An 11428-nucleotide genomic window follows, 5' to 3' on the forward strand; every position below is an offset into this window, starting at 1 on the left:
TATATTTATGATAGATCATGTATGTGGATGGTTCATTCTCTCTCGGAGCTGATCATTGCACTTGTCTTTGCATTGGCACACATGTTTGCAATCTGGGTTCATATGTATGCTTTTTTTTGTAGCTCCTTTGCAATGAAACATGTCTATAGACATGTTCTAACCATCCTGTGCTTCTTGTTTTTCCCATCTATCTCTAACTTGGTTCACGGGCTTTTGTTCATTTTGTCAATCATCAAAACTCAAGTATGCTAGTGCTAACAGTCTGAAACTATGAATACGCTGTTTGAATACTAAAGGAAAGACAAAATTCTAAAAAAGATAGAAGGAGGAGGGATGTTGCGGAACAGACAAGCAGCTCACCACGATCATCGAAATAAGCACGTGTAGTTTGAGTAAAGGAAGCATGTGCACTGAGTATATCTCCTAAACCGGCAAACAAAGAAGTAATGACGAAGTAAAATAGAAAAGTCCCTTTTTTACCTTACTAGATACTTAGTCTCATAACCGAATCATTGTGACACCCCAAAATCCTGGTGAGGCGGACCGGCACCCGGTGCCTTAACCTGATCAAGCGAACACTCTATATGAGAACTTATGAAAATACTCACAAACATGAATTAAGAGGTATAACAAACTCTTATGAACACATGGACGATGCCACAGACATTTGTATATATACTAATGATCATCGGACCTGAAAACATATGTGTCACAACCCAACCCCGTAGGCCGTGACTAGTGCCCGATCTGGGCACCCGAACGCATCTACCAAATGCTATCTCAAATTGTATCAAACGCATTCTAGTATAAAGCAGAAGCCGACAAGGCTTTATTTCCAATTTAGATAATTTCCAGAAAAATTTCGGCAGAGTTTCCTTTGTTTTACGGACTATCCCATATACCCTGCACGCAGAAAATACCAACAAAGGCCATACAGGGCCAACAGATTAACATCTAAATATATGCGGACCGGCCACCGCGGCGAATGGGATCGCCCAAACACAACACATACACATATCTGTACAGAAATATCCCAACCCACAAACATGTCTACAGACCTCTAAATGGACCAACGGAACCATATGGCGGGACAGGGCCCCGCCGTACCCATGAACGAGAATATACACATATAGAAGTGACAGACTATACCAAAAGATGGCTCTGAATAAAAGAGCGCTCCAAAAATAGCAGAAGGAGATCCTAAGCGGACGGATCAGCAAACCTGTCGTCGGTACCTGCGCGGCATGAAAACGCAGCCCCCGAGGAAAGGGGGTCAGTACGAAATATGTACTGAATATGCAAAGCCTGAATTACAGAAACAAGATCATAACCGGTACAGAACGTACAGAAAGTAAGTAGAAAATCCAAAGTATCAAACACATATTTTCAAAACATGCAGAGTGTGTACAGAAACATATGTCATATCAAATCCGGCCCCTGCCAAGGGACTCGGCAGACAGAACGTGGCCACCCTCCCGACGCTGGTGCCACAACACAGAAGAATCAGAATAGGGGCATAACCCCGTAACATAATATGTCATATCAGATGGCCATAGTAAATCATATCATAACAAACGTACATGGCACAGCATACTCCACAAACCCATGTACGCGTATACCTGCCCCCTCACATCGAGGCACGGTGAACAATGCAGGGGATTACGCTTGACAACATATCCTGGCCCGGGCTCAGTGTGGGAATCATTGGGGCATCCACGAATGGAGTAGTGAGAGACTAATGCAATTAAAATATCATAAATGTTTTCAAGGACTCAATGAGGCATATCAAGGGCAAACAAATCCAATGAAGTCGGACGGGATCATAATAAAAGCATTCGGACATCATAATAAATTACAGAAGTATAACTTTCCTGAAGTCGTTCCGAGTGTCAAAATAATTTATCAGACTTAATAGAATATTTAAAACCATTTTCGTTAGGTAATTAAAAGGGTAGTCGAAACGTTTCTTTCAAAAATCGTTCGAAAAGGAGACTTTAGTACATTAAGGGCAAAACCGGGAATAGCGGGCCCACCTCGGAACAAGCAAGGCGGTGGGCTCAAATTACGCCCTTTAAGCTTATGGGGTCACCTATAAAGGTTCTACGGACATTCTATAGCTTTTCAAGGAGTTTAGAGAAAGTTTGCATAATTTCAGGAAAAGCATATCAAAATGGTTCAATTCTACTGAAGGAAAAACTGAGATTTTCTCTTGCGGATTCCGATGGCCAAGAAGGTCTTTTGAGGCCCGAATCCGATCCTAAAACACTTAGACATGCCAAAAGAAGGATCGGGGCAGCTTTACATACCTTTGGAGATTTTTAAGCCTATCCAAGCTCACTCTCCGTTTCGTCGAAAATCTGCAAATGGTCACATTTACCAATTGTAAGCTATAGATGCTACGAATTCAATTCAACTCATATTTGTCTACCGAAATTTCGGCAGCACTTCCCCTATACATATAGCACCCCCGAGAACTTAACTCGGCTCACAATCATCAACAACAACCCAAACAACAACATCAACATCAACAACAAACATTAGAAACACAATATGGCAACACTAGTTCTACTTGCCGACATAATGCCATTATCTTCATTTCAACTTCAATTTCCAAACCAATCTCAATGATTTCACATTCATTATCAAACTAGATCATCACAACATAGTTTAGAAGCGTTTCATATCGTTTCCTTAAATTATACACACGATATACATAATATACGAACTTTCCGCCGAAGTCATAACTCATTCAAAACATCTAATCTTTGGCATACATATTCATGACATGCTTTCATCTTCCAAATTCATCAATACTCATCATAATTTGCAACTTAATAACTTCATTTTCATAATGTCGTAAAATCATTCTAAAACGACATAAACTTCTACATTCCATTTCATAACAAACTTATATCGTTTTACTTTCATGTACCTTGCAAACATCACAACAACACTACTAACTTGCTAAACAAAATTGATTCATTCTCATTATACCAAAGACACCCCACGGCTACATCACTATTTTTCAACTTCTATCAAATTCATTCAACTTTCATTTCCAATATGCATTTCACCCCAACCACAACTAGAATATGATATAAATTCAACACATTATAATTATACACATACATATATACACGGCCACATGCCTATATACATACCCACTTGGTAAACTTACATTTTTTCGTACAATCAACTCATTCCCACATACTACAACACAAACAAAACTTCATAACACAAGAATAAGGGATAAATTCTTACCTTTTCCTCTAGTCTTCTTCACTTGGACAAATTATCAAATTGATGAACCAAGGCCTCTTTCTTCCAAACCAACTACACCAAGTTGAAAAGGGACCTTGAATTAGTAGGAATTCAACAAGAAATTAATTTTTACAGGGAGATTTTTTAGGGTGAATTTCCAAGGGCCAAACCCGAACCCCTTTCTCTTGCTCTCTCTTTGTTTTTGTTCTTTCTCTTCTAACTTTTCTTGAACCTTCATATGTATATAATAGCCCCTTAATTAAATTGTCACATGCTTACCATGTGACTTGGGTTTGGGCCAAGTATGTTGGCCGGCCACCCCTTTTGTGTTGGGCCCAAATTTCCTTCATTCATTTTGGGCCCAATGACGTATGGCTCACCTTTTGTAATTCCCGAAACTAATTTCCAAAATTTCACGTTTTGCCCTTAGCCTTAGTCAACACTTCCACATTAATATTCTTTCATACACAACTCCTATGTCAAATAAAATTTAGTTATGACCTTATTTCTTACAAGTCAAGAATATTTCCAAATTTTTCCAACGTGTTAAAACACGGGATATAACATCCTCCCCCCCTTTAGAACATTCGTCCTCGAATGTTAAATTAATCTTATAGGGTCTGAGAATACTTTGGGGGACTTTATGTTTATAGTCAGCACATATAACGCACATTCATTATTGAAACAGAATTAATTAAGGATTCAGGATTACCTGTGGCCGTAGGGAACAAATGAGGATATTTCTTCTTCATCTCCTCTTCGGCCTCCCAGGTCATTTCCTCCCTATTATCGTTCCGCCACAGCACCTTAACAGAGGCTACATCTTTGTTCCGGAGCTTTCTTACCTGGCGGTCCAAAATAGCTACGGGCTGCTCCTCATAAGATAACTGCTCCGTCACCTGAATATCATCCGCAGGAAATATTCTGGAGGGATCACCAATGCATTTGCGGAGCATAGACACATGGAATACCGGATGTACCGCTTCCAAATCAGATGGCAGATCTAACTCATAGGCGACATTTCCAATTTTCCGCACAATCAGATAAGGCCCAATATAACGCTGACTCAGCTTGCCCTTTTTGCCGAACCGCATTACGCCTTTCATAGGCGATACCTTCAAAAATACCCAATCACCAACCTGGAATTCCAAAGGATGACGCCGTTTGTCGGCGTATGATTTCTGTCGACTCTGGGCTGCCAATAGTCGCTCCCGAATAAGTTTCACCTTATCAACGGCCTGCTGGATCATATCTGGGCCGATTAATTCTGTCTCGCAAATATCAAACCAGCCGATAGGTGACCTGCATTTCCTACCATATAAAGCCTCGTACGGAGCCATCTGGATGCTGGAATGGTAGCTGTTATTATAAGAAAATTCAATCAATGCCAAGTGGTCCTCCCAGCTACCTCTGAAATCAATAACACAGGCTCGCAACATATCTTCAAGCGTCTGGATAGTGCGCTCGGCCTGTCCGTCACTCTGAGGATGGAAAGCTGTGCTCAGGCTCAGCTGAGTCCCTAATCCTTCCTGAAAAGATCTCCAGAAGTTCGCCGTGAACTAAGCACCTCTGTCAGTGATAATAGATATAGGAACTCCATGAAGCTTCACTATTTCTTTAATATAAAGCCTGGCATAATCCTCGGCGGAATAAGTAGTCCTGACGGGGAGAAAATGGGCTGATTTCGTCAGCCTATCAACAATAACCCAGATGGAATCATACTTCCGTGGAGTGCGAGGCAACCCTGTAATGAAGTCCATATTAATGACCTCCCACTTCCACGTCGGAATTTCCATTTCCTGCGACAGTCCACCCGGTTTCTGGTGTTCAATCTTGACCTGCTGACAATTGGGACACTGGGCGACGAACTCGACGATGTCCCGTTTCATGCCATCCCACCAGTATAAGCATCGGAGATCATGGTACATCTTCGTAGACCCAGGATGGACCGAATAGCGAGCATAATGTGCCTCGCTCATAACCTGCTGCCGAAGGCCTGCAATATCAGGTACACACAACCTGCCCCTAAATAATAAAGTCCCGTCCGGAGTGAACTCGAACGGAGTCTTCTCCTTATCATAGGCTGTGTCTCTGTATCGTGCCAAAACAGGATCTTCATATTGATGCCGCTTGATATCTTCCTTAATAGATGATTCAGAAACCCCTCGGACAGAAATTCGTGTACCTCCAGAATCGGCCAGACGAACCCCAAGATTAGCCAACCGATGAATGTCACGTACTATCTCTCTCCTGTCTGGCTGTAAATCTGCCAAGCTGCCCATAGATTTCCGGCTAAGCGCATCTGCAACAACATTAGCCTTGCCCGGATGATACAGAATATCCACATCATAGTCTTTCAGGAGCTCCAGCCACCTCCGCTGCCGCAAATTAAGCTCTTTCTGCCTGAAAATATACTGGAGACTCTTATGATCTGTATAGATATCAACATGAACGCCATATAAATAATGTCTCCATATCTTCAGGGCATGGATCACCGCTGCAAGCTCCAGATCGTGAGTAGGATAATTCTTTTCATGCTTTTTCAATTTCTGAGAAGCATAAGCTATAACTCTGCCGTGCTGCATCAATACACAGCCCAATCCCACGCCAGAAGCGTCACAATAAATAACATATCCATCGGGTCCCTCTGGAAGAGTCAGAACTGGGGCTGTAGTCAGCTTCTCTTTCAGCAACTGGAAGCTTCGTTCACAAGCATCAGTCCACTGGAACTTGGCTCCCTTCTGAGTTAGCCTTGTCAAAGGCGCTGAAATCGAAGCAAACTTTTCCACAAATCTTCTGTAATAGCCAGCTAACCCCAGGAAACTACGTACCTCTGTGGGCGTCGTGGGTCTGGGCCAATTTATCACGGCCTCAATCTTCTATGTATCCACCCGGACACCATCAGCTGCAATAATATGCCCCAGGAATGCCACTGAAGCCAGCCAGAATTCACATTTAGAAAATTTTGCATATAATTTCCGATGCCGAAGTACCCCAAGTACCGCTCTCAGATGATCTGCGTGCTCTGCCTCGGACCGAGAATAAACCAGGATATCATCGATAAATACAATTACGAACATGTCTAAGAATGGCCTGAATACCCGGTTCATTAAATCCATGAATACCGCAGGAGCATTAGTCAGCCCAAAAGACATAACTCTGAATTCATAATGCCCATATCTGGTCCGGAATGCTGTCTTAGGAATATCAGCCTCTCGTACCCGTACCTGATGATAGCCTGACCGAAGATCTATCTTCGAAAAATATCTGGCGCCCTGCAACTGATCAAACAAGTCATCAATTCTGGGGAGGGGGTATTTATTCTTTATAGTTACCTTATTCAGCTGCCGATAATCAATACACATACGCAGCGACCCGTCTTTCTTACGCACAAATAATACCGGGGCTCCCCAAGGCGAAGTACTGGGTCTGATGAAGCCTTTTTATAACAGATCCTTCAACTGCTCTTTCAGTTCTTTCAATTCTGCCGGTGCCATTCTGTACGGGGGAATAGATATCGGCTGAGTATCTGGAAGCAAATCAATAGTAAAATCTATCTCCCGCTCTGGAGGAAGGCCTGGGAGCTCATCTGGGAACACATCTGGAAATTCATTAACCACAGGAACTGACTGAAGAGTCGGCGTTTCGGCTGTCAAGTCTTGTACCCGAACCAGATGATAAAAATAACCCTTTCTGATCATTTTCTTAGCCTTAAGGTATGAAATAAACTTACCTTTCGGCGATACTGTATTACCGGCCCATTCTATAACTGGCTCCCCGAGAAACTGGAAACGAACTACCTTATTTTGGCAGTCAACATTGGTATAACAGGAGGCTAGCCAGTCCATCCCCATAATAACATCGAACTCGACCATATCTAACTCCACCAGATCTGCCTTAGTGTCACGGCCACTTACAATTACAGAGCAGTTTTTATATAACTGTTTTGCTACAATAAAGTCCCCAATCGGTGTGGCTACCTCAAACGGCTCTATAGGTTTAGACGTTATACCAATTTTACTAGCAACCAGAGGCGAAATATATGACAAAGTAGAACCTGGATCAATCAATGCATACATAGACCGAGAGAAAACCAATAATGTACCTGTGATGACATTAGGCGATGCCTCCTGATCCTGGCGGCTGGACAGAGCATAAATGCGGTTCGAAGGACCGCTAGTACTAGGAGCTCCACCAAGGCCTCTGTCGCGACCCGCTGGTGCTGAAGTACCCGGCCCCGTAGGGCGCATAGCCACTGATGAAGATGAAGACCCGGTGGCTGATCTGGTAGGCTGCGCTGCACCACCCGAACTACCCTTATACGGTCAATCTCTCACAGAATGGCCCTGACGGCCACAAGAAAAACATGCACCGGTGGCTCTGTAGCACTCCCCAGGATGGTATCTGCCACAGTAAGAACACTGAGGCCTAGGTGGCCTCGTCTGACCAGAACCCCTGTCTGTCCGCGAACCTGAGGCCCTGGAGCTCTAACCTGCTCCTGAATAACCTGGGCTATCAAATCTGCGACCTGTAGGCTGTGGAGGTGCGCTCTGTGCCGGCTGGGATAGATGTCTGCTAGGCTGCTGCGGCTGCTGAGGTTGCCTGCCCCGAAAATCTCCAGAATACCCAGATGATCTGGCCCTCTTGGGCTGTCTCCGATCCTGGCTCCTATCAGGCTGACGGTCCCTATGCCGGTCCTCTATGCCCTGGGCGTGGGCCTGAATCCGGGCAATATCCATGTCGGGCTGAGCAGCCAATACCAAACAGCTATCGACAAAATAACAGTCCAGCCCCATAATATACCTGTGCATCCTGTCAGCCATAGTAGCTACCACAGCAGGTGCGTATCGGGCCAATGAGTCGATGTCACGACCCAGCCCCGTGGGCCGCGACTGGCACCCTACCTGGGTACCCAGACCAAATCGCATATTCATTTCCGAATCCAAACTTATTTCAGAATTTTCAAGAAGTTATATCACACATAATTTATATCGAAAATATGTCTTAAGCGGTCATATCAAATCAAACTCAAACAAAGCGGCGGAATAGGCATCGCCGGTCAAATTACAAATATATACAGAAGGGCCATTTGGGGCCATCATATCAAACAGACCGCTTTAAGACCCGAAAGCAAAATCAGACAACATACACATAGGACCCTCGCCCCACAAATATGACTACAGGCCTCTACGAATTCAAAACATAACATATGGCGAGACAGGGCCCCGCCGTACCCAAACTGTCAAATATACAAAGGATATACAGAGTAGAGGAGTCTGTACCAAGAGTGGACTCCGGACCCAGTAAGAGTACTCCGAAAAGCAAGAAGTGAAGCCTACTGCGGAGGATCACCGATATCTGCACCTGCGGGCATAAAACGCAGCCCCCGAAGAAAGGGGGTCAGTACGAAATATGTACTGAGTATGTAAGCACGGAGTACAGAATTATAGATCAAAACCGAAAGCAAATCAAATGTCAAAGTGGGGTACAAACTGGTATGTCAAAATCTGTATCGAAATAATATACATGTATTTTATGCAAACAAAATCATGCAAACGCTTAAGAACGTGGTCGCCACTCCGACGCTGGCGCCACACACAGCATAACACCAGAAGGTTTCAAATCTCCGTACATCCCCGAACATAATCATAATCATCGGTGAGCGTATCGCATCACGAGCCATATCACAGCATAACTCCAAACGGAACCCGGCCCTATGGCGAAGCCTCGGGAACCGTAACACAGCATACGGCCGAATTTATCATACAACGCACGAATCAAAACCGGCCCGGGAACCGGTGAACGAAGTCATAATAAGGCACGAGCGGAGTCGTGAGCAAACAAATGCAAATCGTATTTCAAAATAGTGTTTCAAAACAAAGTAAACTCATAAATCATATCCTATTACAAAATAGTCGAATACTTAGTCGACATAAGGTTTCATTTTGCAAAACAATTCCAAAATGGTCCATATAGTTCAAAACCTGGATTAGTGCATCGAATAGTCCAAACATACCCCGTGGAAGGATGTTCCAAAGATCAGAAGTGGTACGTTCAACTCTATTCTCAAAGATGGCCCGAAGGGCAAATCGGGCATTTTGGGGTAGCGGACCCACCTCGAGTCGAAGTGAGGTGGCGAACATATTCTTTTTCGAGCAGTAATATGCCAAAGGTCATACATAATCATTTCTAGGTTACCCGACCACATTTCGATAGGTTTCGGACGAATAATGGCATTCTAGCCAAAAGGGAGCCTTTAGGCTTCAATCGAATTGAATGAATAGTAACTTTCCTGTGGATCGGGTTTCGAGGAGCAGAAATGCTCCGGAAGGTCTCATATTCAACCAACACACTAAGATATGCCAAATAAAGAATTGGGAAGCTTTACATACCTCACAGATGTCGTAAGCTCCTCCAAAAGTCCCGTCCCGTTTCGTCAAAAATCTGCAAATGGTCAAAGTTACCAAATGAGATTCTTAGGCTCAAAAATGCCTTTAACTCCATATTTGCCTACCGAAATTTCGGCAGCATTTCCCCTATAAATCTAACATCCCCGAGGCGTAACTCGGCTCAAATTAACCAACCACAACAGCCCACGCATCAACCAAACAATATAAACAACAATCAAGTCACCCTAGCTTCAAAATTCTACATGATTTCTTAAGTTGGCAACTTCCATTCAAACTTTCAAAATCCCAATTCTATATTCACATAATTGTATTCATTTACCCATCCAACACTAGTCAAACACATTCCAAATTCAATCTAAGCCATACACGAAATTGCACCAAAATCAATAAATTTCCATAGTTCTTCAAAATATCAAAATTTCACGACGAACATTCTAACTAACGTCGTTTCATTCCGAATTCATCCATATCATTAAAAAGTCATATCTAAAGTCTCTAGTACCCAAAATATACATTGATATACATAAAGATACCAAGGATATACACTTTCCGATAACATCCGAATTCGTTTTCCACCGCCAATCTAATTCAACAATCAATCATTTACGATATAAGGATCACAACAACACATTATGCCAACTTAAACAAGATCAATTCAAGCCATTTCTTTCCTTCCATACTCACGGCCAAACACACTACACACACACACCCACGACTTTCTATTTACGTTAAAATTACGGGATCTCCATCTACTTCCAATGCTTAACACATTTACATCAATTCTATAACATAAAAGGGGCAAAATTCTTACCTTTCCTTGAAACCCCGACTTGTCGCAAACGTCGATCTCGTGCCAAACTAATTATACCCCGTTGAAGAGGGCCTTGAGTACTTCACAATTATGGGAAGAACAAGAATTTTGATCAACTACCAAGCTTGGAGATTTTTTTTTTCTTTCTCCTCTAGCTACGGCCGAATGCCCCTTTTCTTTGTTGATGTTCTTGATTGTGATTTTTGCTCTTGAATACTACTAAGGGTCTTACATATATATCCATTTAGGGGTCATGTGCATAGCACATGACCCTTTAAAAGTGGGTTTGGGCTTGGCAAAGGGGCCGGCCACCCTTCAACTCTTGGGCTTCATTTTTCATTTTTTTTTTCAACTTTCTTGGCCCAATTCATAAAAGTCCCGTTTTGTAATTCCCGAAACTAATTTACGAAGTTCCAAATTTACCCTTGGCCTTTCCCGAGGGCTTAGCATTAAAGATTTCACAACCAACATAGTCATATTCACAAAAATTAAATTAGGTCCTTCTAACACCCGAGTCATAATTATTTCTCGATTTCCAATCGTACGAGAACACGGGATATAACATTCTCCCCCCCCCCCCCTTAAGAACATTCGTCCCCGAATGTTAGATTAATCTTATAAGGTCTTATGATCAAGGCAGGGGTGTCCCTTTTTAATAATGACATACGTAATTTATTTTAGCAATCAACACAACAAACTGAAAAAAGAAATTAGATTACCTGTGGATGTCGGAAACAAGTGGGGATATTTCTTCTTCATCTCGTCCTCCGCCTCCCAAGTCATCTCCTCCCGATTATTGTTGCGCCACAGGACTTTGACGGAGGGCACTTCTTTAGTGCGTAGTCTCCGCACCTGTCGATCCAGAATAGATACAGGCTGCTCGTCATAAGATAACTGCTCCGTCACCTGAATGTCGTCAACTGGGAATATCCTGGCAGGATCACCA

Source organism: Lycium barbarum, chromosome 4 (genome assembly GCF_019175385.1).
Source record: "Lycium barbarum isolate Lr01 chromosome 4, ASM1917538v2, whole genome shotgun sequence".
Taxonomy (NCBI): domain Eukaryota; kingdom Viridiplantae; phylum Streptophyta; class Magnoliopsida; order Solanales; family Solanaceae; genus Lycium; species Lycium barbarum.